The 27,402-nt window shown below is 43.6% G+C and overlaps 1 non-coding gene across 1 annotated transcript; it reads right to left on the bottom strand.

Annotated features, from left to right (window-relative positions):
* Positions 1-11,996: 11,996 nt before the first annotated feature.
* Positions 11,997-12,134, bottom strand: LOC119921500. The gene has a single exon (XR_005448536.1). It is a non-coding gene; the product is annotated as a small nucleolar RNA SNORA7 (small nucleolar RNA).
* Positions 12,135-27,402: the final 15,268 nt, after the last annotated feature.

Here is a 27,402-nt window from a genome sequence, read left to right as displayed (position 1 = left end):
ATGGATAATAAGTGCTTTGGGACTGATGGGGTTAGTATAGGATGAAAATCCTAGTGCAAGGGTGATGTAGAAGAGAGTGTAAGAAGAAGAAATGAGGGCCTAGTTCGGGAAGGGCTCATGGAGGAGATTTGCCTTCAATAAGGCTTTGAGAGTGAGAGAAGGATCATCTGCTGGATTCAAAGAGGTAGAGTTTCCAGGCCAGAGGTAGGAAGTAGGGTGAGAAATTGGTGGTGAGGTAGATGAAACTAGTCTCCAGTTACTGCAATGAGAACTGTGTGATTATTTACTTATTTATAATGTGAATGCCTGTCTTCCCCTCTAGATAGTAAGCTCCTTGTGGGCAAATAATGTGCTTACCAACTCTATTTTATTGTATTCTCCCAAGTGCTTAGTACTTAGTGCATAGTGCTACATGGAGCAAGAGAAGCAGCGTGGCTCAGTGGAAAAGAGCATGGGCTTTGGAGTCAGAGGTCATGGGTTCAAATCCTGGCTCCACCAACTGTCAGCTGTGTGACTTTGGGCAAGTCACTTAACTTACCTGGTTCTCAGTTACCTCATCTGTAAAATGGGAATTAAGACTGTGAGCCCCCCGTGGGACAACCTGAACATTTTGTAACCTCCCCAGTGCCTTGCACATATTAAGTGCTTAATAAATGTCATCAAAAAAGCACTCAATATACACTATCGATTTAATGATTGCTGTTTGCTCTTATTGAAATATCTCAATGTTTAGGGTTGCACCAACATTTAGGAGAAGCTGCATGGCTCAGTGGAAAGAGCATGAGCTTTGGAGTCAGGGGTTCAAATCCCGGGTCTGCCAATTGTCAGCTGTGTGACTTTGGGCAAATCACTTCACTTCTCTGTGCCTCAGTTACTTCAATTGTAAAATGGGGATTAATACTGTGAGGCCCCGTGGGACAACCTAATCACCTTGTAATCTCCCCAGCACTTAGAACAGTGCTTTGCACATAGTAAGTGCTTAATAAATGCCATCATTATTATAACCCTTTCCAGGCCTGATTTTCTCTTCATAGATCATTCATCCTTTTATTTAGACAACACCCTCTTGTACCTGCTAATATTTTCTACCTGTACACCTTTATGAATCCATAAGTTCTGAATGTTTATCATCCACTATATGTAGAAGAGCTAAACCCTCAGAGCTGGTTAATCTAAAGCATACTTTCAAAACATGCCTCATTATATCCTTCAAACTTCACATTTTTATCGTAATAATTCTAGTTAGCAAAGAGGTGAAGACCTGAAGTTTATATTGCACTTGATTGAAAGTCGTAAAACCGGGGGCTATCAATCAATCAATCAATCATATTTATTGAGTGCTTACTGGGTGCTGAGCACTGTATTGAGCACTTGGGAGAGTACAATGTAACAGAGTTTGTAGAAAAATTCCCTGCCTACAGCCTGGTGTAGTGGATAGAGCGTGAGCCTGGGAGTCAGAATGTCATGGGTTCTAATGCCGGGTCCACCACTTGTCTGCTGTGTGATCATGGGAAAATCACTTAACTTCTCTGTGCCTCTGTTACCTCATCTGCAAAATGGGGATGAGGACTGTGAGTCCCATGTGGGACAGGGACTATATCCTACCTGATTTGTTTGTATCCACCCCAGGGCTTAGTACAGTGCCTTGGCACATAATATGCGCTTAACAAAATGCCATTATTATTATTATTATCATTCCCTTTCTAAATGAGCTTAGTAGAATGACAATTTTCCTGGGTCTCATTTTGACTATGTAATCAAAGGGAATAAAACTCCCCAGCTGATCGACATAATGGTCATTTCAAGTAATAATCTATGTCAAGAGCATTATCTTCTTATGAAGGAAAGTAGCAAGTCCTAGTGGATAAAGCATGGACCTGGAAACCAGATGACCTGAGTCCTAATCCCGGCTCTGCTACTTGCTCACTTTGTGACCTTGGGTAAGTCACTTAATTTATCTGTGCCTCAATTTCCTCAAATGAAAAATGGATATTCAAACCCTGTTTTTCTTCCTACTTAGACTGTGAGTCCCAGGTGGGCCAAGACAGTATCCGTTCTGATTAACTTGTAACTACTCCAGCACTTAGAACAGTGCTTGACACATAGTCAACACTTAACAAATACCATAAAAAAATAGAATCTCAGGTAAATAACCCCAATGGACAGCTTTCTTTACATATACTTTTAATTTTGGAAACATTTAAACATACTGAGTTCCTTAAGAAGCTGAGAAAATAAATTATTTTCCATATGCTAATATTATTGAAACATCTCAGTGTGACTAAAAAAGCCTCAGAAATAATATAAAAACAGAATGCCTTGGATGAGCCTTTAAGGCTAGAACTCCTTGCTCTCCTGTCCCCACTCGAAATCCTCCTTCTCATATTGGAAGGAGGATTTGGCTCAATTCATAAATATATCATCATAAATTCCCTCACATAAACGTTGTAGTGGGAATTGGCTTTATGTGGAAATCGTAATTGAATGGTAATAGTTCCTTACTTTACACAACAATTTCATTCCGAGCAAAAGCTAGGTACATCAAATTGGTACCAGAAAAAAAAAACAGATTAAAACATAACAGACCAGAAAGGCATGAAAACCTTCCAAAACCAAAGCTGTATGAAAGCTAGTTTCATTTTCTTTTTCAAGCCATTTCTCCAACATTATACTTGACAACCTTTTGGAACAAGAAAAAATATTTTTTCATTTTCAAGGCAGAGCTTAATAATATGTCTTTCCAGTGATAATTTTTGGAAGAAAAAGAAATCAACTTCTTTCCCTTCATTCCTTCCCTTTTCCCTCTTGTCTGTTTTCCCAATAAAGCAAGGTTACAATGGAGGGGTTGATTTTCTAATGGAGGAAGCATCCTTGTGTGGTCCCTAGGCAATTTTCCAACCACTACAAAATTCATGCAGATCTCCTCTCATTGTTATCATTATTATCATTGTTCTCACATACTAATGATAATGATAATAATAACAATAATAACTGTGGTATTTGTTAAGTGCTTACTATGTGCCAAGTAGATGCAAAATCTCCTGGGTAGATACATTCAATCATATTTCATTTAATCATATTTATTGAGAGCTTACTGTGTTATACTTGTTGTACTTACTATTTATTCTACTAATTTTATTTTGTTAATATGTTTTGTTTTGTTCTCTGTCTTCCTCTTCTAGACTGTGAGCCCACCGTTGGGTAGGGACCGTCGCTATATGTTGCCAACTTGTACTTCCCAAGCGCTTAGTACAGTGCTCTGCACACAGTAAGCGCTCAATAAATACGATTGAATGAATGAATGAATGAATGTGTGCAGAGCACTGTACTAAGTGCTTGGAGAGTACAAATGGCCAACAGGCCCCACATGACGCTCAAGGTCTAAGTGAATCTAAGTGAATGCTCTAAGTAAGGTTCTAAGTCTAAGTGAATGGAGATAGTGAATCTCTATTTTGCAAATGAAGGAACTGAGGCACAGGGAAAGTTAAGTGACTTACCCAAGGTCACACAGCAGAGAGGTAGTGGAGTGAGGATTAGAACTCAGGTCCTCTGACTCCCAGGCCCAGGTTCTTTCTACTGGGCCCCGCTGCTTGTCAGGACATGCTGCTTTTCTGCTCTCCTCATGCTCTCCATGTCTGTAAAGCCCACTCTGTGCTTCCAAATATGGCAGGCTTAAAAGTGAGAAAAATATCCAAACGTAAGTGCTAAAAGTGTAAGAAGACTTAGTATGAAGCATGCAATCATATCTTGTCTGAGTTATTGCTCATGTGATCTGCATTCTAGTGGAACTTGTACATCATCAATCCACACTCTCCTTCCATCCAAGTGAAGATAGCAGAGTTCACAGAAAATTCAAATCATCAAGTCCCCTCTGCAGTGATGTTGCACTGTGATTGAAAAACTGGGTTCCCAGATTCATAACAGCCCAAAATTGAATTAAAAATATGAAGACTATATTTTAGCCATAGCTCTGTAAGAGTATCAAAAGAGGGCAAAGTGATGAGGGGGATAAAATCTGGCAGATAACCATTTCAACACAGATAAGTTTCCTGTCAGCTTGAAATATGAACTAAGAACAAGGGTGAGAAAAAATTGGTATTCACATTTATTCACAAAGGAGATGAATTAAACTAGATTGTTTTCATAAAGATATAATAAGAATAGTACGCTTACAGTAAAATGATTACCTTCTCTAGTCTTCAGTACGTGGAAAAATGTTTATGATTACATTGCAATAAACACGTTTACGTCCAAGCCAAAAAAGAGTAGTTGGTGTTTTCACTACTGCAAAGGGCCTTTTGATTCTATTATATTAACTATCCTCAGTTACTGCTGAGTCTTAATCCCTTGAGTATCAGAATATACTCAAGGGATTCCTTGAGTATCAGAATATACTCAAGGGATTAAGTCTCAGCAGTAACAAAGGATAGTTAATGTAAGGGAATATAGCAACAATAACATCAACTGTTGCCAAAATTCTGGTTTTATGCAACCAGATTACTAAATATATTGACTCCAATACATTTCCCCAAATTGCCTTTCTTTTATTTAAATGTTTCCACCAAGTCAAGATTTATCCATGACCCATCAAATCTAATAAACAACACCCTTGACTACTGAGATGTCACCCCAAATATAAGGCACATAAACATTCTTTACAGACATCTTTTAATGGAATGTAACCCCACTTCCATCATCCTCTTTTGTTCATTAGATACAGCAGGAATAATTGAATATATAAAATGTAAGTCAAGGAAGTAAGAGTATTTGTGTAACTTATTGGTTTTAAAAAGACTCATTGCAGTTCCATTGAGAGCTGATAATAAATTATGAATAAAGGCAAATATTTGATTAGTAGGGATAAATGTTGTATGACACAGAAAAGCAACATTAAAATATCCATCAAGACATCTTGGGCTCAGTTTTATATTAGCTGTTAGGAGCTTGCTGAATTTAGGACATTTTCCAGGCTGCCCGGTATAAGGTCAGATTTGTTCAGCCAATGGGATGTCAGGAATTACGTTCTCCTATAACCCATTTAGCGAAATTACTAGAACCCTTCACACCATAAACCACATTATCCCAGAATCAATGTAATACTGAATATTTAATTTCTACAGACTAGATCTCTCCAGGACATTCTACTTGATACAGCTCAGATTCATCCTATGCTTTCCACCCAAATAACCACCACCCTGGCTCAAGATCTTGTCATCTCTGGTTAGGTTACTGTATCAGCCTCTTCAATGACCTCCCTTCTTCCAAATTCTTCCCACGTCAGGTTAAAATTCACTCCGTAGCCCACATCAACTCCTAAAATGTCGTTCCACTAACAACTCTTTCCACTTCAAAAACAATCAATGACTACCCGTTTCCTTCTATATAATGCAAATCTCCAGATGACTGGCTCTAGGGCTCAGCTTGAAATCTCTCCTTGTACTTACCTGCCCTTGTCACACACTAAGCCTCAGCCTGCAGTCTGTGCTAGCACGTCAGTCATTCATTTGATTGTATTTATTGTGCAATTACTGTGTGCAGAGCATTGTACCATTCATTAATTCAATCATATTTATTGAGCTCTTACTGTGTGCAGAGAACTGTACTAAGCACTTGGGAAGTACAAGTCGACAACATATATAGAAGGTCCCTACCCAACAACGGGCTCACAGTCTAGAAGGGGGAGACAGACAACAAAACAAAACACGTAGGAAGGTGTCAACACCTCCAGAACAAATAAAATTATAGCTATGTGCACATCATTAACAAAATAAATAGAGTAGTAAATATGTATAAGTAAAATAAATAGAAAAATAAATCTCTACAAATATATACAAGTGTTGTGGGGAGGGGAAGGAGGTAGGGCAGACAGGGGGATGCGGAGGAGGAGAGGGAAAAGGGGGCTCAGTCTGGTAAGGCCTCCTGGAGGAGGTGAGCTCTCAGTAGGGTTTTGAAGGGAGGAAGAGAGCTAGCTTGGTGAATGTGTGGAGGGAGGGCATTCCAGACCATGGGAAGGATGTGGACTGGGGGTCGATGGCGGGACAGGTGAGAACGAGACACAGTGAGGAGGTGAGCGACAGAGGAGCAGAGAGTGCAGGCTGGGCTGTAGAAGGAGAGAAGGGAGGTGAGGTAGGAGGGGGTGAGGCGATGGAGAGCCTTGAAGCTGAGAGTGAGGAGTTTTTGCTTGATTCTTAGGCTAACAGACAACCACTGGAGATTTTTGAGGAGGGGAGTGACATTCCCAGAGCGTTCATGTACAAAGATTATGTGGGCAGCTGAGTGAAATATAGACTGAAGTGGGGAGAGACAAGAGGATGGGAGATCAGAGAGGAGGCTGATGCAGTAATCCAGTCGGGATAGGATGAGAGATTGAACCAGCAAGGTAGTGGCTTGGATGGAGAGGAAAGGGCTGATCTTGGCGGGCGATGTTGTGGAGGTGAGAACAGCAGGTTTGGTGCCAGATTGGATGTGTGGGGTGAATGAGAGAGTGAGGTCGAGAATGACAGCAAGGTTGCAGGCTTGTGATACAGGAAGGATGGTAGTGCTGTCTACAGTGATGGGAAAATCAGGGAGAGGACAGGGTTTGTGAGGGAAGACTCACAGACCCCGTCCTCTCCTGGTTCTCCTCTTATCTCTCCGGTCGTTCATTCTCAGTCTCTTTTGCAGGCTCCTCCTCCCCCTCCCATCCCCTTACTGGGCGGGTTCCCCAAGGTTCAGTGCTTGGTCCCCTTCTGTTCTCAATCTACACACACTCCCTTGGTGACCTCATTCGCTCCCACGGCTTCAACTATCATCTCTATGCTGATGACACCCAGATCTACATCTCTGCCCCTGCTCTCTCCCCGTCTCTCCAGGCTCGCATCTTCTCCTGCCTTCAGGACGTCTCCATCTGGATGTCTGCCCGCCACCTAAAACTCAACATGTCCAAGACTGAACTCCTTGTCTTCCCTCCCAAACCGTGCCCTCTCCCTGACTTTCCCATCTCTGTTGACGGCACTACCATCCTTCCCGTCTCACAAGCCCGCAACCTTGGTGTCATCCTCGACTCCGCTCTCTCATTCACCCCTCATATCCAAGCCATCACCAAAACCTGCCGGTCACAGCTCTGCAACATTTCCAAGATCTGCCCTTTCCTCTCTATCCATACCGCTACCTTACTCGTTGAAGCTCTCATCCTATCCCGTCTGGACTACTGCCTCAGCCTTCTCTCTGATCTCCCATCCTCGTGTCTCTCCCCACTTCAACCCATACTTCATGCTGCTGCCCGGATTGTCTTTGTCCAGAAACGCTATGGGCATGTTACTCCCCTCCTCAAAAATCTCCAGTGGCTACCAATCAATCTGCGCATCAGGCAGAAACTCCTCAACCTTGGCCTTCAATGCTGTCCATCACCTCGCCCCCTCCTACCTCACCTCCCTTCTCTCCTTCTACAGCCCACCCAGCACCCTCCGCTCCTCTGCCGCTAATCTCCTCACCGTACCTCGTTCTCGCCTGTCCCGCCATCGACCCCCGGCCCACGTCATCCCCCGGGCCTGGAATGCCCTCCCTCTGCCCATCCGCCAAGGTAGCTCTCTTTCTCCCTTCAAGGCCCTACTGAGAGCTCACCTCCTCCAGGAGGCATTCCCAGACTGAGCCCCTTCCTTCCTCTTCCACTCGTCCCCCTGTCCATCCCCCTCTTCTTACCTCCTTCCCTTCCCAACAGCACCTGTATATATGTATATATGTTTCTACATATTTATTACTGTATTTATTCATTTATTTATTTTACTTGTACATATCTATTCTATTTATTTTATTTTGTTAGTATGTTTGTTTTTGTTCTCTCTCTCCCCTTTTTAGACTGTGAGCCAACTGTTGGGTAGGGACTGTCTCTATATGTTGCCAACTTGTACTTCCCAAGCGCTTAGTACAGTGCTTTGCACACAATAAGCGCTCAATAAATACGATTGATTGAAGATAAGAATTTCAGTCTTGGACATGTTGAGGCTTAGATGGCGGGCAGACATCCAAATGGAGATGTCCTGAACGCAGGATGAGATACGAGCCTGGAGGAAGGGAGAGGGAGCAGGGGCAGAGATGTAGATTTGGGTGTCATCAGCATAGAGATGATAGCTGAAGCCGTGGTAATGAATGAGTTCACCAAGGGAGTGAGCGTAGATAGAGAACAGAAAGGGACCAAGAACAGACCCTTGAGGAACCGCTACAGTAAGGGGATAGGAGGGGAGGAGGAGCCCGCAAAGGAGACTGAGAATGAATGCCTGGAGAGTTAAGATGAGAACCAGGAGAGGACAGAGTATGTGAAGCCAAGGTTGGATAGCGCGTTGAGGAGAAGGGGGTGATCCATAGCGTCGAAGGCAGCTGAGAGGTCGAGGAGGTTTAGGATAGAGTAGGAGCCATTGGATTTGACAAGAAGAAGGTCATTGGTGACCTTTGAGCGTGCAGTCTAGTTGGAGCGTAGGGGATAGAAGCCAGATTGGAGGGGTCAAGGAGAGAGTTGACATTGAGGAATTCGAGGCAGTGAGTATAGACAACTCATTCTAGGAATTTGGAAAGGAAGGGTAGGAGGAAGATAAGGAGATAACTAGAAGTGGAGGTGGGGTCAAGAGGGTTTTTTTAGGAGGGGGGAGACTTGGGCATGTTTGAAGGCAGAGGGGAAGGGACCAGTAGAGAGTGAGCAGTTGAAGATGGAAGTTAAGGAGGGGAACAGGGAAGGGGGCGAGTGCTTTCCTAAAGTGAGAGGGAATGGGGTCCGAAGCACAGGTGGATTGAGTAGCACTTGAGAGGAGGTAGGAGATCTTATCAGAAGATACTGCTGCAATCTCAGATACCAAGTCCAGGTACAGCCCAGATACCAAGCACCTATGCAGTCACATTTCCTGCCCACAATGAACTTTCAGTCTAAAGAAGGAGACAGGCATTAATACGAATAAGTATAATTGCAAGTGAACCTTCTCCTTGCCCTTGCAGTATGGCATAATGGAAAGAGCCCGGTCCCAGGAGCCAAAGGTCCTGGATTCTAATTCTGTTTCTGCCAATTGCCAGGCGTGTGACCTTGGGCAAGTCACTGAACTTATCTGTGTCTCAATTTCTTCAACTGTAAAATGGAGATTAAAATGGGTATTAAATCTTTGTCCCTACAATTTAGACTGTGAGCCCTAAGTGGGACAGGAACTGTTTCCAACTTGACTGACTTGAATCTACCCCAGAACTTAGAACAGTGCTTAACAAATATAATAATAATAATAATGACAATAATTATATTAATAAAAATAATTGTGGTATTTGTTAAGCACTTACTATGCATCAGACACTGGGGTGGATTAAAGCTAATCGTGTTGGACACAGTCCCGGGTCCCAAGTGGGGCTCACAGTCTCGGTCCCCCTTTTAAAGATGAGGGAACTGAGGCACAGAGAAGTGAAGTGACTTGGCTAAGGTCACTCAGCAGACAAGTGGTGGAGTGGGGATTAGAACCCATGACCTTCTGACTCTCAGGCCTGTGCTCTATCCACTGTGCTATGATAATGACATTAGGAAGACACTGAGCTTGCATTTCCTGACCTGTGACTAGGTGGTATACTTGCACTGCTTTGGCTCAAATAAAGCAAGTATAATGATTGCACAATAGAATAAAGTGTCATACTCAGTTCGTCCAAAATGTATACTTACACTAAGCATTTTGGATGAATACCGTTAGGAAATTAAGGAATTTTTTTTACAACACTCATCTATTTCAACAGAACACAATCTGGTGTTGGAAGAAACTTGTACTGCATTGGCCAAGTGATGCATAAGAGAAGTAGCATGGCCGAGTGAACAGAGCACAAGCCTGGGTATCAGAAGGACCTGGGTTCTAATCCCGCACCACGACATCAACTGTGTGACCTTTGGCAAGTCACTTTATCTCCCTGTGCCTCAGTTACCTGATCAGTAAAATTCATTCATTCATTCAGTCGTATTTATTGAGCGCTTACTGTGTGCAGAGCACTGTACTAAGCGCTTGGGAAGTACAAGTTGGCAACATATAGAGACGGTCCCTACCCAACAGCGGGCTCACAGTCTAGAAGTAAAATGAGGATTAAGACTGTGTGCCACACTTAGGACAAAATTAGCTGGTATTTTTTTACCCCAATGCTTAGTACACTGCCTGGCACCTATTAAGTGTTTAACAAATATCACAATTATTATAATAAAATTACAAGACAGGTTAGTGTACAACTACTGAGAACCAGTGGTGATTAGCGGGAAAAAATATGGCATTTGGTAAGTGCCTGTCACTGTTCTAAGATCTAGAAAAGATTCAAGATAATCGTGTCAGACACAGCCCCTGTCCCACATAGGGCTCACTGGCTTAATCCTCATGTTACAAATGAGGGAACTGAGGCCCAAAGAAGTTAAGTGACTTACCCAATGTCACACCACAGAAAAGTGGCAGAGTTTGAATTAAAACCCATGACCTTCTGACTCCCAGACCAGTGCTCTATCTAGTAAGACCCTAAACCCGGTTCCACTTCTTACCTTCTGTGTGACCTTGAGCAAGTCACTTGAATTCTCTGTGCCTCAATTTCCTCATCTATAAGATCAATCATTCACCTCATGTTATCTATTGAGCACTTACTGTGTGCAGAGTACTATATTAAGCAGTTGGGATCATATAATGAATGGGGATGAAATACCTGTTCTCCCTCCCCCTTTAGACCATGAGTCTCAGCTCGTACAGAGACAGAGCCTGATCTGTTTGTATTTTATCTATCCCAGCACTTAGTAAAGTGCTTGGCACGTAGGACTTAGCAAATACCACTTTTTACAATAACAATTATTTTTATTATCATTTTGACATTATAGCATTAATGTAATACGAGCAGCAATAACGTTTACAAATAATTTGGCTGGCACTTTCGTAAAGTTAACAAACCACGGGTTTTTATTGATAATCTACTGTGTGTGCTGATCTAAGCTCTTGGAAGACAACTGTAGTAATATAAAGAAATAGAGGGAGTATCAGAGTGCTATTAGTGCAAATGAAGAATTATCTTCATCTTACTTCAGTCAATCAATGGAATTTTTTGAGCATTTACTGCATTCAGAGTACTGTGCTAAGTGCTTGAATACAACACAACAGAGTTGGTAGGCATGTTCCGTGCCTACACACTGGTCCTCTGCATTCACAGTTGTATGAGATTCATCCTTTCCTACCTTCTTTTTCCTCTACCACTCTATTCATCAAACCCGCACCAGACAAGGAAATTCAGGTTATCCAATCCCAGCTGGGTAAGGAATCTAGTGAAGGAATCAGGTTCATTATGATGTGAAAGTCCTTGCTCAACAATTCTCTACATTCATTCATTCATCCATTCAATCGTATTTATTTACCGCCTACTGTGTGCAAAGCCCTGTACTAAGTTGTTGGCAGAGTACACTATAACAACCAATAGACAAATTCCCTGCCCACAGTGAGCTACAGTCTAGAAGGGGACTATACATACGTACCATACATACATATATACATACATACACTATACGTATATATTCTATCCAGTTAGTCTCACTAAGCTATGATCTGGATCAATAACTGAAAATATTAATCTTTCTTGGTCAAATTTTAAAAAAAGCAATTCAGCATCCTATATTTGGGGTGAAAAATTGAATCCCTTGAGAAATCATTACTTGACCAACTATCTCCAGTAGAATAATAAGGATAACGTGACATAAAATAATTCAATAGGTAAATAGGGGAATTCGTCAATATTTAATTCGATTTTGCTAAGGAGTTGGTGTTGTTGTCTTATGCTGTCGAGTCGTGTCCGACCCATAGAGACGCCGTAGAAACATCTCTCCCAGAATTCCTCACTTCCATCTGCAATTGTTCTGGTAGTGTATCCAGAGAGTTTTCTTGGTAAAAATACAGAAGTGGTTTACCATTGCCTCCTTCCGAGCAGTAAATGAGTCTCTGCCCTAGAACCTCTCCCATGCCTTTTCTGCCCAGCACAGGTGAGTTTTGACTTGTAGCAGATTGCCTTCCACTCACTAGCCACTGCCCAAGCTAGGAATGGAATGGGTAGGCCTCTGCTTGACTCTCCCTCCTGTAGTCCTGATTGGTAGAGTACCGGAAACTCTCCAGATACGACCCTGAAAGAGGTGCTAAAGATTGATTGATTTGATTTGAAAGGGCATTAATATTACTAGTATAAATAAATGTTATATGGCATTCATAAAAACGGGATGAATTAGAGCAATATTACTCATAAGGAGTAAATCCTCTCAAAATGAATTTTCTGCATACTATCATAAAACCGACTTGAGAGTATTTGCATGGGATAAGACTCTTACCATGCTAAAATGAGAGAATATACTTACAATTATATCTAGTGCAGTCACCTTTATGCAATGTGAGAGAGTGGATGCAAGGAGTTGAAAGAGTGGCTTGATACAAATCTAAAGGACTTGTTGATTCAGGTATATATGCTGCCTTTTGTGTGTACTGAGTCAATCATTGGAATACTAACTAATCTGGTAATTATACACAAATAACACCCAGACTAAATCTGTGATTCACTCCAAGAAGCTCTCAGGGAATTTTAAAAAATTGATACCTCATTTACTTTCTTTGGATTTCTGTCCTAATTTTGTTTCCCATGAAATATTGCTCATTGCTCAGACACACGTATTACTTTGGATAATGTAGTGAATGAAAACATTTAAAAATAATGATCATAATAATAATGGTACTTCTTAAGCATTTCCTAAGTGGCAAGCACTGTTCAAAACACAGGGATAAATACAAGGTAGTCACGGTGGACACAGTCCCTGTGCCACATAGAGCTCACACTACTAATCCCCATTTTAAAGATGAGGAAACTGAGGCCCAGAGAAATGAAATGCCTTGCCCAAGGTCACACAGTTGACATATGGTGGAGCCGGGATTACATTCCATGATCGTCTGACTCTTCAGCCCTTGCTCTATTCACTAAGTCATGCTGCTAGATCATATTAAGAAGCATTTCCAAGCATGTGACTAGGCTAAATTGGAAGCATTTCATTCAATCGTATTTAATGAGTGCTTACTGTGTGCAGAGCACTGTACTAACCGCTTGGAAAGTACAAGTTGGCAACATATAGAGACGGTCCCTACCCAACAGTGGGCTCACAGTCTAGAAGGGGGAGACGGAGAACAAAACAAAACATACTAACAAAATAAAATAAATAGAATAAATATGTACAAATTAAATAAAAAAATAAATAGAGTAATAAATACGTACAAACATATATACATATATACAGGTGCTGTGGGGAGGGGAAGCAGGTAAGGCGGGGGGGATGGGGAGGGGGAGGAGGGTGAGAGGAAGGAGGGGGCTCAGTCTGGGAAGGCCTCCTGGAGGAGGAGAGCTCCCAGGAGGGCTTTGAAGGGAGGAAGAGAGTTAGCTTGTCGGATGTGCGGAGGAAGGGCATTCCAGGCCAGGGGGATGACGTGGGCTGGGGGTCGACGGCGGGACAGGCGAGAACGAGGCACATTGAGGAGATTAGCGGCAGAGGAGCAGAGGGTGTGGGCTGGGCTGTAGAAGGAGAGAAGGGAGGTGAGGTAGGAGGGGGCGAGGTGATGGAGAGCCTTGAAGCCGAGGGTGAGAAGCAGGGATTACAAGAGTTGAAAAGTCATCTTTTTCTAAAACTCAGTATTGGTGGAACCTGCAAGTATTTTGTCTTGGTTACTGATCTTTAAATAGGACATGGAGAAGCTGGAGCGGATCCAGAAAAAAAGTAGGTAGGACAGAGCAAATAAAGCCTTTAAGAAGTAGCGTGTCTTACCTGCAAGCACATGAGCCTGGGATTCGGAGGACCTGGGTTCTAAGTGGCTCTGCCACTTTCATTCACTCATCCATTCATTCAATAGTATTTATTGAGTGCTTATTGTGTGCAGAGCACTGTACTAAAGGCTTGAAAAGTACAATTCAGCAACAGATAAAATACAGCCCCTACCCAACAATGGGATTACAGTCTAGAAGGGGGAGAGACACAACATAACAAGTAGACAGGTGACAAAAAAGTAGACCTTGGGCCAGTCACTTAACTGTTCTGTGCCTCAGTCATCTCATCTGTAAAATGAGAATTAAGACTGTGAGCCCTATGTGGGACCTGGACTGTGTCCCAATTAATAAGCTTAATAGAGTGACTGGCACATAGTAAGCACTTAGAAAATACCAATAAAATAAAAATACATTGGAATTATTTATCCTAAAGGGAAAAATGTTTAAAGGGTGATTTACATATTTATTTATGTATAAAGGTTTTTATGAGGAACATGATAATGACTACTTCTCCTTGGTCATAGATTACTGAAGAAATGGAAATAGACTTCAATTACCCTAAGAGAGTGCTCAGGAAGGAAGAACATATTTCTTGTTGGCAAGGACGGTTCTACAATAGACAGGATATTTTGTGAGGTTAATGGGCATCGATCTTGAAATATTTTTAAATAAACATGGGTAACCATCCTATAAACGACTTAGACCATTTGCACTCTAATCATTTTGTTGATAGTACACTCTGCCACAAGTGATGATTGATGATTGAAAAACAGAAGCCGATCAAAACTAATAGATCGAATTGCAAACCCAAATCACTTAGATGAACAGAGAAAGCTCCATCCAAAAACTAATGACTCTTTCATTCCCCTTTTGTCCTGCCCCGTGAAGGCATTATGCAATAAGTACTGCTTAGATACCGGTGCCTGGAAGTTTTTCCTCAACCTAATTGTTTGCAATCTTCTTTGATGATGATGGAATCTTTCTTTGGGAATGATGGATGAGCAACACTCCTGAGACTCCAAAGGGATTTATTATAGTGCTGGTGGCTTTGTGCAGTGCAACTCACATTATCTCTTTCCAGCCCTATGTTTTCCCACTGGGGCATGGAGTGCAGTGAACACGAAAGTGGTCAGAGGTGCTGCGTATTGTGAAATGCACTTCAAGCCCTGTCTCCCCCTCTACACTGTCAGCTCGATGTGTGCAGTAAATGTGTCTACCAAACTCTGTTGCATTGTACTCTCCCAAGTTCTTAGTAGAACGGCTTAGTGGATAAGAGCACAGGCCTGGGTTTCAGAAAGACTTGGGTTTTAATGCTGGCTGTGCCACTCGTCTGCAATGTGACCTTGTTATGACTCACATAACATCTCTCTACCTCAGTTACCTCATCTGTAAAATGGGAATTAAGACTGTGACCCCCATGTGTGACATGGACCGTGTTCCATCTGAGTAGCTTGTATCTACCCCAGAGCTTAAAACAGTACTTGACACATAGTAAGCACTTAACAAATGCCATCATTATTAGTGAGTGCTCAATAAATGATGGATTGATTACTTGATTGCAGAGCCCATGTAGTGTTGAGGAAAGAGTCTGAGTGACTGGTGGAAGATGGTGGATTTGGGGTGCTTGTATGAGTGGGGGCCATTTGGTATGTTTGAAAGACCATTCTGCAGTGCCTAGTCTCTAGTAAATTTCAATACTCATTTTTGTTTTATTTCCAATTTCTAGGTCAGAGATGAACAAGTCAGTGGAAATGACATTATGTAAATCAGTTCGGTACAAAATGGAGAGCACGTAATCCACTAGATGTGTTTGGGACACTGGATATAAATTAAAACGTCAAAATCACTATAGCCTTCTCATATGGCTATAATTTTACACTAATACCTCCAGTAGGCAGAAAGCTTGGGAAAACAATGAAGACATATGGTGTTATGGGTATCATAATAAATAGGTCTTACATTAGGAACATCTCTAAAAAATTCACTAATTAAATAACCATAAAAATATTGATTACCTTGCATCCACACTGGCCTTAGTACAAAATAAGCACTAAGTACCATTAATTTTGTTGTCATTATTATTTTTGTTATTATTAAAGGATGAATCAGTCATCGGGGTCAGAGATAATTCAAAGTAGAATGATGGTATTTTATTGAAGATTTATTGTGTAAAGAGCACTGTGCTAAGCACATGGGAGAGTTCATTATTATCATCAAGTACCATTGAGTCATTTCCAATTCATAACGACTCCATGGATATCCTTTCTCCAGAACTTCCTGTCCTCTGACATAATCCGCAACCTTTCTAATGGTTCTTCCATTATCATTGTTATGGCCTCTATCCATCTAACAGCTGATCTGCCTCTTCCACGTTTTCCCAGGACTTTTCCTATCATAATGTCTTCTCCAGATAATTAGTCCTCCTGATTATGTGTCCAAAATATGCTAATGCAAGTCCAGTCAGTTGGACTTCCAAAGACCACTTGGTTTAAATTTGCTCTAAAATCCATTTGTTTGTCTTTTGGGCAGTCCATGGTTTTCTTAAAAGCCTTCACCAACATCACATTTCAAAAGAATTGATGTTCTTTCTATCTTATTTTTTCACTGTCCAGCTTTCAGATCCATACGTTGTCACTGGAAATACCATAGGGTCGACAATTTGTATAATAAATACAATACCTGGCCTCAGTTTACTTGGAAGATATGTCAGTACCACCTACTGTTGTTCAGTTCATTCATTCATTCATTCAATTGTATATATTGAGCACTTACTGTGTGCACAGCACTGTACTACGCGCTTGGGAAATACAAATCGGCAACATATAGAGACGGTCCCTATCCAACAATGGGCTCACAGTCTAGAAGGGGGAGACAGACAACATAACAAAACAAGTAGACAGGTGATCCAACCAACTAACTTTTCCAAGGTCACAACAGCAGGCAAGAGGTGAAATGGAATTAGAATCCAGGTCTTCTGACTGCCAGTTTGTTGACATTTTCTTTTTTTAACTCTTTAGAGGAAGCAGTGTGGGCTAGAGGATAGAGCACAGGCCTGGGAGTCAGAAGGACCTGGGTTCCAATCCCAGCCCCTCCACTTGTCTGCTGTGTGACCTCGGGCAAGTCACTGCATTTCTCTGGGCCTCTGTTACTGCATCTGTAAAATGGAGATTAAGGCTGCATGCCCCATCTGGGACAGGGACTGTGTCCATGCCAATTTCCTTTATATCTATCCCAGCGTGTAGCACAGTGCTTAGCACATAGTAAACGTTTAACAAATACCATTATTATTATCACCCATAATGCTTCCACTCTGGTGCCCCCAGTAGCTCCGTGCTTTCAAAACAAGTACATTTGAATCGCAGTGCTTCCCAGTCACACTTTTGGTCTTGCCATGCATGACCAGTCACCCTAGTTATTTCCTCAGGGTGCAGTTTCTGCTGCTTTCAGGTTCCTCCAATAAGCACCTTGCCCCTACTGACCACCATTAAATAATAATATTAATAATAATAATAATAATGGTATTTGTTAAGCATTTACCGTGTGCCAAGCACTGTTACTGTTCTAAGCACTAGGTTACGTACAAGGTAATCAGGTTGTCCCACATGGGGCTCAGTGTCTTAATCCTCAATTTACAGGTGAGGGAACTGAAGCACAAAGAAGTTAAGTGGCTTGCCCAACATCACAAAGCAGACGAGTGGCAGAGCAGGGATTTGAACCCACATCCTCTGACTCCCAAGCCCATGCTCTTTCCACCAGGCCACTCTGCTTCTCGAGGTGTTAAACACCTCGTTGGCATTTTGTCAGCAGTAGAGGAAGCAGCAAAATGTAAACTAGATTCTTTCCTTCCAGAAAGAAGGAATTCCTTCTACAATTAGTTGCTCCAACACATGCACAGACATGGAACCCAGTCCTATAAATAAGATGATGATTGTGGAATTTTAAGTGCTTACCGTGTGCCAAGCACTGAACGAAGCACTGGAAACTAGACCTAGCTGAGCACCTGTCTCGCAGCAGGGCTGAGCTGCTTGAATCACTTTTATTTCCAGAATCGGAAGATTTCCTCCTGGAAGGACAAAGCATGGTAAACATTCAGGGGATTTTCTTGGGGTCATTTTCAAACCCTAATTTGGCAAGGCACTGGGATTGCGAAGTGACTTGCCCAAGGCCACAGAGCTGATTTTAACCCCTTCCTCACCTTCCTTCTCTCCTTTTCCATGCTCACTCTGATCCTCGGAGAATTCAACATCCATATGGATATCCCTGGTGACTCCTCTGCCGCCTGCCTTCTATCACTCCTTGACGCTGCCAACATCTTGCTCCACCCAACCTCGCCCACTCACCAACTTGGTCACACCCTCGACCTCATCATCTCCTACCGCTGCATTGTCTCCACCCTCACCAACTCAGAAATCCCTCTCTCTGATCATAACCTTCTCACCTGCCTCCTCACACTCCTTTCCCCTGTAAATCCATATTACTTCCTCACAGAGATCTCCACTCTCTTGACCCCATCCATCTTTCTGAGTGCCTCACACCTCACCTCGCCTCCCTTTCCTCTCTACCCAATCTTGATGATCAGATTACTGCTCTCAACTCTACCCTCTCTACTCAGCTCGACTGGCTCGCTCCCCTCTCCCTTCACCACTCTCGTACACACAGCCCTGGATCACTGCCACTGTCTGCCTCCTTCGCTCTTATGCTCGAGCTGCTGAACACTGCTGGCGAAAGTCTAAACACCATGACAACCTCGTTCACTTCAAGTTTATCCTTTCCTGCCTTAACTCTGCCCTCTCTTCTGCCAGACAAAACTATTTCTCCTCCCTTATTGACACCCATTCCCATCATCCCCGTCAGCTCTTCCATACATTTAACTCCCTTCTCAGGCCCCCTGTTCCTCCCCCTCCTCCTTCTCTCACCCCCAACGATCTGGCCTCCTACTTCATTAATAAAATTAAATCTATCAAGTCTGAGCTCCCCAAAGTCTCTCCCCCACCTTCTCTAACCCCCCCGACTCTCAGCCCTCTCTGCTACTCTCCCATGCTTCCCAGCAGTATCCTCAGAGGAGATCTCCTCCCTCCTCCCAAGTGCTACTGCGGCCACCTGTGCGTCTGACCCCATTCCCTCCCATCTTATGAGATCTCTCGCTCTGTCCCTGCTCCCCTCCTTAACTTCCATCTTCAACCGCTCACTCTCCACTCGTTCCTTCCCCTCTGCCTTCAAACTTGCCCACGTCTCTCCCATTCCAAAAAATACCCCTCTCTTGGCCCCACCTCAACTTCAAGTTATCGCCCTATCTCCCTCCTACCATTCCTTTCCAAACTCCTTCAACGAGTCATCTAAGCACTTATTACATGCCAATCACTGTACTAGGCTCTGGGGTAGATAGAAGATCATCATGTTTCACATGAGACCCAGAGTCTCATAGGAGGGAGAACAGGGTTTGAATCCCAGTTATACTATTGAGGGAACTGGGGCCCAGAGAACTAAAGTGACTTGTCCAAGATCACACAGCAGAGAAGTGGCAGAGGCAGGATTTGAAACAGTTTCCTGCAACTCCCAGGCCCAAGGTCTATACACTAGGAAGGATTGCTTCCATCAGAAGCCTATGTAATGGAATCCTTGAGGAGTCAACTTTCACCATATTGACACATGCCCTACCTTCGAAAATATAGACCAAGGTGGGCAGTGTGAGTGTCTTCATTTTGCCGTTCATGATGATTCCTCTTTCATCTTCCCAGAGATGGAGGCTCCCATGCTCCCAGCGGGATTTAGGGACAAACCCTAAATCAAATCAAATTTGTGGTATCTCAAGCCACCTGATTCCTTTCCAATGATAATGCCAGTGAGACTCAACTCAACTCAACTCGTCACTGTTGACGGCACTACCATCCTTCCCGTCTCACAAGCCTGCAACCTTGGTGCCATCTTCGACTCCGCTCTCTCGTTCACCCCTCACATCCAAGCCGTCACGAAAACCTTCCGGTGTCAGTTCCACAACATTGCCAAGATCCGCCCTTTCCTCTCCATCCAAACCGCTAACATGCTCGTTCAAGCTCTCATCTTATCCCGTCTGGACTACTGTATCAGCCTCTTCTCCGATCTCCCATCCTCTTGTCTCTCCCCACTTCAGTCCATACTTCACGCCGCTGCCCGGATTGTCTTTGTCCAGAAACGCTCTGGGCATGTTACTCCCCTCCTCAAAATCTCCAGTGGCTACTAATCAACCTACGCATCAGGCAGAAACTCTTCACCCTCGGCAACAAGGTTCTCCATCACCTCGCCCCCTCCTACCTCACCACCCTTCTCTCCTTCTAAAGCCCACCCTGCACCCTCCGCTCCTCTGCCGCTAATCTCCTCACCGTGCCTCGTTCTCGCCTGTCAGGCCGTCGACCCCCGGCCCATGTCATCTCCCTGGCCTGGAATGCCCTGCCTCCCCACATCCGCCAAGCTAGCTCTATTCCTCCCTTCAAGGCCCTACTGAGAACTCACCTCCTCCAGAAGGCCTTCCCAGACTGAGCCCCCTCCTTCCTCACCTCGTCCTCCCCCTCTCCACTCCGCCGCCTTACCTGCTTCCCTTCCCCACAGCACATGTATATAGGTATACATGTTTGTACATATATATTACTCTATTTATTTATTTATTTTACTTATACATATCTATTCAATTTATTTTATTTTGTTAATATGTTTGGTTTTGTTCTCTGTCTCCCCCTTCTAGACTGTGAGCCCACTGTTGGGTAGGGACCGTTTCTATATGTTGCCAACTTGTACTTCCCAAGCGCTTAGTACAGTTCTCTGTACACAGTAAGCGCTCAATAAATACGATTGATTGCTTGATTGATTGTTCAATCAATAAATCTTATTTATTGAGCACTTACTGTGTGCAGAACACTGTACTGAGCACTTAGGCGACTATATTATAACAATGTAGCAGAGTTGGTAGACAGAGTCCCTGCCCAACATGAGCTTACAGTCTCGAGGGGGAGACAGACATTAATTTAAATACATGAATTACAGAAGTGGACATAAGTGGTGTGGTGCTTAGCGAGGAGTGAATAAAGGGAACAATTCAGGGTAATTCAGAAGGAAGTAGAGCATCGATAATGAAAGCTTATTCAGGGATAGCCTCTTCGAGGAGTTGGGCCTTCATTAGACCTTCGAATGTAGGTGGAGTCTATCTGTCTGTCCCTCTCGTGAGAGGGAGGATATTTCAGTGTAGTGACAGGACGTGGTTGAGAGGTTGGCAGTAAGATAGATGAGACTTCAGTAGAGTCAGAAGGGTGGCATTAGAGTAGAGGAGTTTGTAAGGGAAGCAGCATGGTCTAGTGGCAAAAGCATGGGCTTGGGAATCAGAAGATGTGGGTTCTAAGCCCGGTCCTGCCACTTGCCAGCTTTATGACCTTGGATAAGTCATTTAAATTCACTGTGCTTCAGTTATCTCATGTAAAATGGGGATTAAGACTGTGAGCCTCACTTGAGACAACCTGATTATCTTGTATCTATCTACCCCAGCACTTAGAAAAGTGCGTGGCACATAGTAAGTCCTTAACAAATAATGTAATTATTACTATTACCAGTTGGCTGGGCTGTAGGAGGAAAACAGTGAGGTGAGTTGGGAACAGGTGAGTTTATAGACGATTTTAAAATTGATGGTGAGTCTCTGATGTGGAGGTTGATGGGAAATCCCTTGAGGGGCAGGAGCAGTGGTGAGTCTTGGACTGAACATTTTGTAGAAAAATGATCCAGCAGCAAAGAAGTACGGACTTGCAGCAGGGAGGTCAGTGAGGAGGTTGATGCAGTAGTCAAGGTGAGATAGGTTAAGTACTTTGATTAGAGTGGTAGAAATTTGGAGGGAAAGGAAAGGGTGTATTTTAGCGATGGTGTGAAGGTTGAACTGACAGGATTTGGTGACATGTTGAATATATGGGTTGAATGAGAGAGATGACTTGAGGAGAATGCCAAGGCTATTGGCTTGTGAATCTGTGAAGATGGTTGTTCTGTCTCCAGTGATGGAAAAGTCAAGGGGAGGACAGGATTTGAGTAGGAAGATGAGGGGCTCTGTTTTGGACGTGTTGGGTTTAAGTGACATCCAAAGAAAGAAGGCTGAAAGGCAGGTGGAGATGAGTGATTTCAGAGAGGGAGAGTGATGAGGACAGGCGAGGAAGATTTCGATATTATCACGAGCCCCGAGATCGTTGGACTGTTTTTTTTTACAACGATCTGACCTAACGCGAAACAGCCTACCTCCTTCTCGAATTCTTTCTTTGATTCTGTTGTTCATGGGGTCAAGAATATAGTAACTTGTAAAATGGCTTCTTGGTCACGAAAATGCCTTCCCGAGGTCTCATTAGAGATATCTTCCTCATAGCGGTGGTAGTTGAAGCCAGGGGAGCAAATGAGTTCTCCAAGGGAGTGGGTGTAGATGGATAGTAGAAGGGGATCCAGAACTGAACCGTGAGGGAATCCCACGGTTTGGGGGAGAGAGAAAGAGGAGAAAACCATGAAAGATACTGAGAAGGAGTGGCCAGAGAGATAGAGGAGAACCAGGAGAGGACACTGTAAGTATCAATGTCAGGTTGGGTATTATTTCCAGGAGAAGCGGGTGGTCAACAGAGTCCAAAGCAGCTGAGCAGTTGAGCAGGATTAAGATGGGAATAGAAGGATTAAGCTAGAAAGAGATCATTTGGGACCTTAGATAGGGTAGTGTCTGGGGCAAAAGGGACGGAAGAAGCTAGATTGTTGGGAGTAAGGGATGAATTGGAAAAATGAAATCGAAGACAGTGGGTGAGACAACTCTCTCAAGCAGTTTGGAGAGGAATAGTAGGAAGGAGATGATGTGATAACTGGAGAGAGCCGTGGGGTCAAGGAAAGGGATTTTAGAATGGTGGAGTCATGACATGTGTGGTCTTCATATGACAGACACTAAGCTTCTTGTGGTCAGGGGTCTCGTCTACTGATTCTATTGTCCTCTCCCAAGCACTTAATATAGTGTTCTGGCCACAGTAAGCTCTTTGAGGGCAGGAATTTTGTCTACTAACTCTATTGTCCTCTACTAAGCATTCAGTGCCGTGACCTGGACGCAGTAGATGGTAAGCTCCTTTTGGGCAAGAATCCAATCTCCCAGCTCTGTTATACTATATATTCAAAGTACTCAGCGCTTACTCTGCACACAGTAAACATGTAACAAAGGCAAAAGATTGATTGGATTGATTGGTAGTAGTGATAGGTTTCATCTTCCCTTCCATATTCTGAGAGGAATTGGGAGTTTACCTTGAGCACAACAGAGTTCCTTTAAGTAAAGTATCGTTCACATACCTGTTTAGTGCCTATACAAAATTATGTGAAAAGCAGCATAGTCTGAATAAACCACAAAACTGAAAAAATATTTCTTCCTATCAGTGACATGTTCTTATTTTCTTCTCGAGTATGGTCCGAGACACTGTAAATGTAAACTTTGGGATCCTTTGGGACTCCTAGGTCTTTATCTTGAGGTCTGAAAAGAGGATCCCGTTAAATCTTGAATTACTGGAAGTGGGCTAAGACTATCTTCCTTTTTTAAAAAATAAAAACTTTAATTATGTGTGTGGTATTTTTGAAGCACTTACTGTCTGCCAGGCACATGTATTCCTTAGATATTTAGTTAATCGATTGGCGCTGCAGGGGACTGAGCAGTGAGCTGGAAACTTGGGTGCTATCTTCAATTGTTTTATATCATGCATAGGTTTTAACAGTTTTTAAGATGAAAAGAGCAAGGATGATAATAATGATGATAATAATAATAATTGAACTTGTTAAGCGCTTACTTTGTGCCAGGCAGTGTACTAAATGCTGGGATAAATTCATAATGATTGGGGTGGAAACAGTCCGTGTCCCACAGTCATAATCACCATTTTACGGAAAAGGTAACTGAGATACAGAGAAGTGAAGTGGCTTGTCCATGGTCACACAGAAGATAAGTGGCAGAGCCGAAATTAGAACCCCGGTCCTCTGACTCCCAGGACCATGCATCTGCCTCTAGCCATCTCACAAGAATACTTAGGTTGAGTGTGGAAATACTGATCACATTCTTCATAAGAAGAGAGTCATAATAATCTGATCGTGTGATATACGGGCCAGATTTTGCACATCAGAAATCTGGAATGCTATAGGTGTTTCTGAGATAGTGACAACCTGTCCTTGCTCTTTTTGCTTCCTTATTGTACTACTGTGTCTCACCAGAATACCATTCACTTTCAAAGCCTTACTGAGGTCACATCTTATCTACAAGGCCTTCCCCAATTAAGACCTCTTTTCCCCTACTCCCTCTCTCTTCTGTGTCACCTAAGCACTCATATCTGGACTCTTAAAATGTTTGATATTCACCCCACCCTCGGCTCTACAACACATGTCCATAGTCAGTATTTTTTTCTTTATATGAAACTCTCCCCCCCCCCCAGAGATGGTAAGCTTATTGTGAGAAGGCAACATGCTGCTGCTGTATTAGAGTCCCCCACATGCTCAGAACACTCCCTTCAAAGCCCTACTGAGAGCTCACCTCCTCCAGAAGGCCTTCTCAGACTGAGCCCCCTCCTTCCTCTCCCCCCATCCCCCCTGCCCTTCCTCCTTCCCCTCCCCACCCCCCTGCCCTACCTCTTCCCCTCCCCACCTCCTTCCCCTCCCCACAACATCTGTATATATGTTTGTACAGATTTATTACTCTATTTTACTTGTACATATTTACTATTCTCTTTATTTTATTTTGTTAATATGTATTGTTTTGTTGTCCGTCTCCCCCTTCAAGACCGTGAGCCCGTTGTTGGGTAGGGACCGTCTCTATATGTTGCCAAATTGTACTTCCCAAGCGCTTAGTACAGTGCTCTGCTCACAGTAAGCGCTCAATAAATACGGTTGATTGATAGCATAGGAGCAGCATGACCTAGTGGACAATGCACACGACTGGAAGTCCAAAGACCTGGGTTATAATATCCACTCTGAACCTTGCCTGCTGTATAATCTCAAAAACAGGACTTAATCAGTCAGTCAGTCAATTGTATTTATTGAGCGCTTACTGTGTTCTGAGCATCATATTTAGAGCTTTGGTAGCATAAAATACAACAGTGTAATACACATTCCCAGCCCACGATCGATTGATCAGTGGTATTTATTGAGCATTTACTATGTACAGAGCACAGTACTAAGTGTTTGGGAGAGTACAATACAACAGAATTAGCAGAAACGTCCATTGACCAAAACGGGCTTAGAGTCTCTAGGGGGACGTTAATATGAATGTAATTTATAACATATAATTGAAAGATATGTATATAGTGCTGTGGGGTTGGGGATGGGACAAATATCAATTTTCCAGAGTTCCCAGATCCAGGTGCATAGACAATGAAGAAGGGAGAGCTAGCTGGGGAAAAGAGGGTTTAATCAGGGAAGTGAAGAAGTGGTGGGGGGAGGGGGGAGGGCCTGGGGGAACATCTAGGAACCTCAGCTTCCTTATCCTTAAAGTGGGAATTCAATAATGATCTCCCTCCTGCCTGGACAGTGGGTTAGTAGGTGAGCCTGAGGATCGGGAAGGTGCTTGCATAAGATATGTTTGTTTGGATAGCAGTAGTGGCTGTGCGGGCCCTATTTCATCTGCCTTCACCTAGTGAGGGGTTCGTTGATAATCCACTAATGAGCTGCATCCTCAGATTGACACCTGCCAGTCAGAAGAGTTAATACAACACCGAGAGAGGGAGGTCATATCTGGTGGCTAGGAAGTGCCCGAGACACATAACGCTGCATTGGTGTCGGTCTAAATGTGTACCCACCCCTCTGGAAGACAAAGAAGGGAACGGGAATGATGGGGGAGGAGGAACACAGTGCCACTGAGGGAAGGGCAGAAGTGGTGTCAATGAACAATCCACCCTATCTCTTCCCAGCTCTAGACACATAATTTAAGCACTGAGACAATGGATGAGGCAACTGGATAGAGTGGTGGCATATTCGGTCATCATCATCATCATCAATCGTATTTATTGAGCGCTTACTATGTGCAGAGCACTGTACTAAGCGCTTTGGAAGTACAGATTGGCAACATATAGAGACAGTCCCTACCCAACAGTGGGCTCACAGTCTAAAAGGGGGGGGACAGAGAACAAAACCAAACATACTAACAAAATAAAATGAATAGAATAGATATGTACAAATTAAATAAATAAATAAATAAATAGAGTAATAAGTATGTACAAACATATATACATATATACAGGTGCTGTGGGGAAGGGAAGGAGGTAAGATGGGGGGATGGAGAGGGGGACGAGGGGGAGAGGAAGGAAGGGGCTCAGTCTGGGAAGGCCTCCTGGAGGAGGTGAGCTTTCAGCAGGGCCTTGAAGGGAGGAAGAGAGCTAGCTTGGCGGAGGGGCAGAGGGAGGGCATTCCAGGCCCGGGGGATGACGTGGGCCGGGGGTCGATGGTGGGACAGGCGAGAGCGAGGTACGGTGAGGAGATTAGCGGTGGAGGAGCGGAGGGTGCGGGCTGGGCTGTAGAAGGAGAGAAGGGAGGTGAGGTAGGAGGGGGCGAGGTGATGGAGAGCCTTGAAGCCCAGGGTGAGGAGTTTCTGCCTGATGCTCAGATTGATTGGTAGCCACTGGAGATTTTTGAGGAGGGGAGTAATATGCCCAGAGCGTTTCTGGGCAAAGATAATCCGGGCAGCAGCAGGAAGTATGGATTGAAGTGGAGAGAGACACGAAGATGGGAGATCAGAGAAAAGGCTGATGCAGTAGTCCAGACGGGAAAGGATGAGAGCTTGAATGAGCAGGAGCTCATTCTGAGACTTCTCCTGATGAAGAGGTCTTAGCTCAAAATGCACGAATCAGTTGTGGAAATGTGAGGCCCACTGTACCTACCCCAGTGCTCAGCACAGTGCTTGACACAGTCAAAGTACTTACCAGATCTCACAGATATTATTTTCAGTATTAGGACAACCATGGCTCACTGGCATGGTTCAGTCTGTTTTCTAATTAATCTATCAATCACGTTTACTGAACGCTTACTGTGTGCAAAGGACGCTTACTGTGTGCAAAGGCCAGTACTAGGCGGTTGGTAGAGTTCAGTATAACAAAGCTGGTGGATACACTCCCTGCCCACAAGGAGCTTGCAGTCTAAAGGGGAATACGGACATTAATATAAATGAATAAATAAATGAATGATGGCTATGGACATAAATGTTGGGGGGCTGAGGAAGGGGGGAATAAAGGATACAAAGGCGACAGAGAAGGGAGTAGGAGAAGAGGAAACGAGGGATGAATCTGGGAAGGCCTCTTTGAGATGTCCATTGAAAAGGTTTTGCAAGGAGGCAAACTAATTTTCTGTCGGATGAAAAGAGGAAGTGCATTTCAGGCCAGAGGTAGGATGTGAGCAGGCGGTTGGGGGCAAAATAAATGAGACCAGGATGCAGTGAGAAAGTTGGCATTGGAGGAGTGAAGTTTTGCTGGATGGGCTGGAGTAAGAACGTACCACTTGGAGCTGGAGGGATGGACTGAACCACGAAGGGTGAGTTGGGTGTGGGAAAAGGGTGGGAATTAGAGGTAGAATGTACCACTAGGGGCAGGGAATGAGTGCCAGGTGGAAGGTACCGGG

Source organism: Tachyglossus aculeatus, assembly GCF_015852505.1.
Source record: "Tachyglossus aculeatus isolate mTacAcu1 chromosome 12 unlocalized genomic scaffold, mTacAcu1.pri SUPER_6_unloc_2, whole genome shotgun sequence".
Classification (NCBI taxonomy): domain Eukaryota; kingdom Metazoa; phylum Chordata; class Mammalia; order Monotremata; family Tachyglossidae; genus Tachyglossus; species Tachyglossus aculeatus.
The sequence above is the reverse complement of the archived record's forward strand: the minus strand, read 5'-3'. Positions and strand labels throughout refer to the sequence as shown.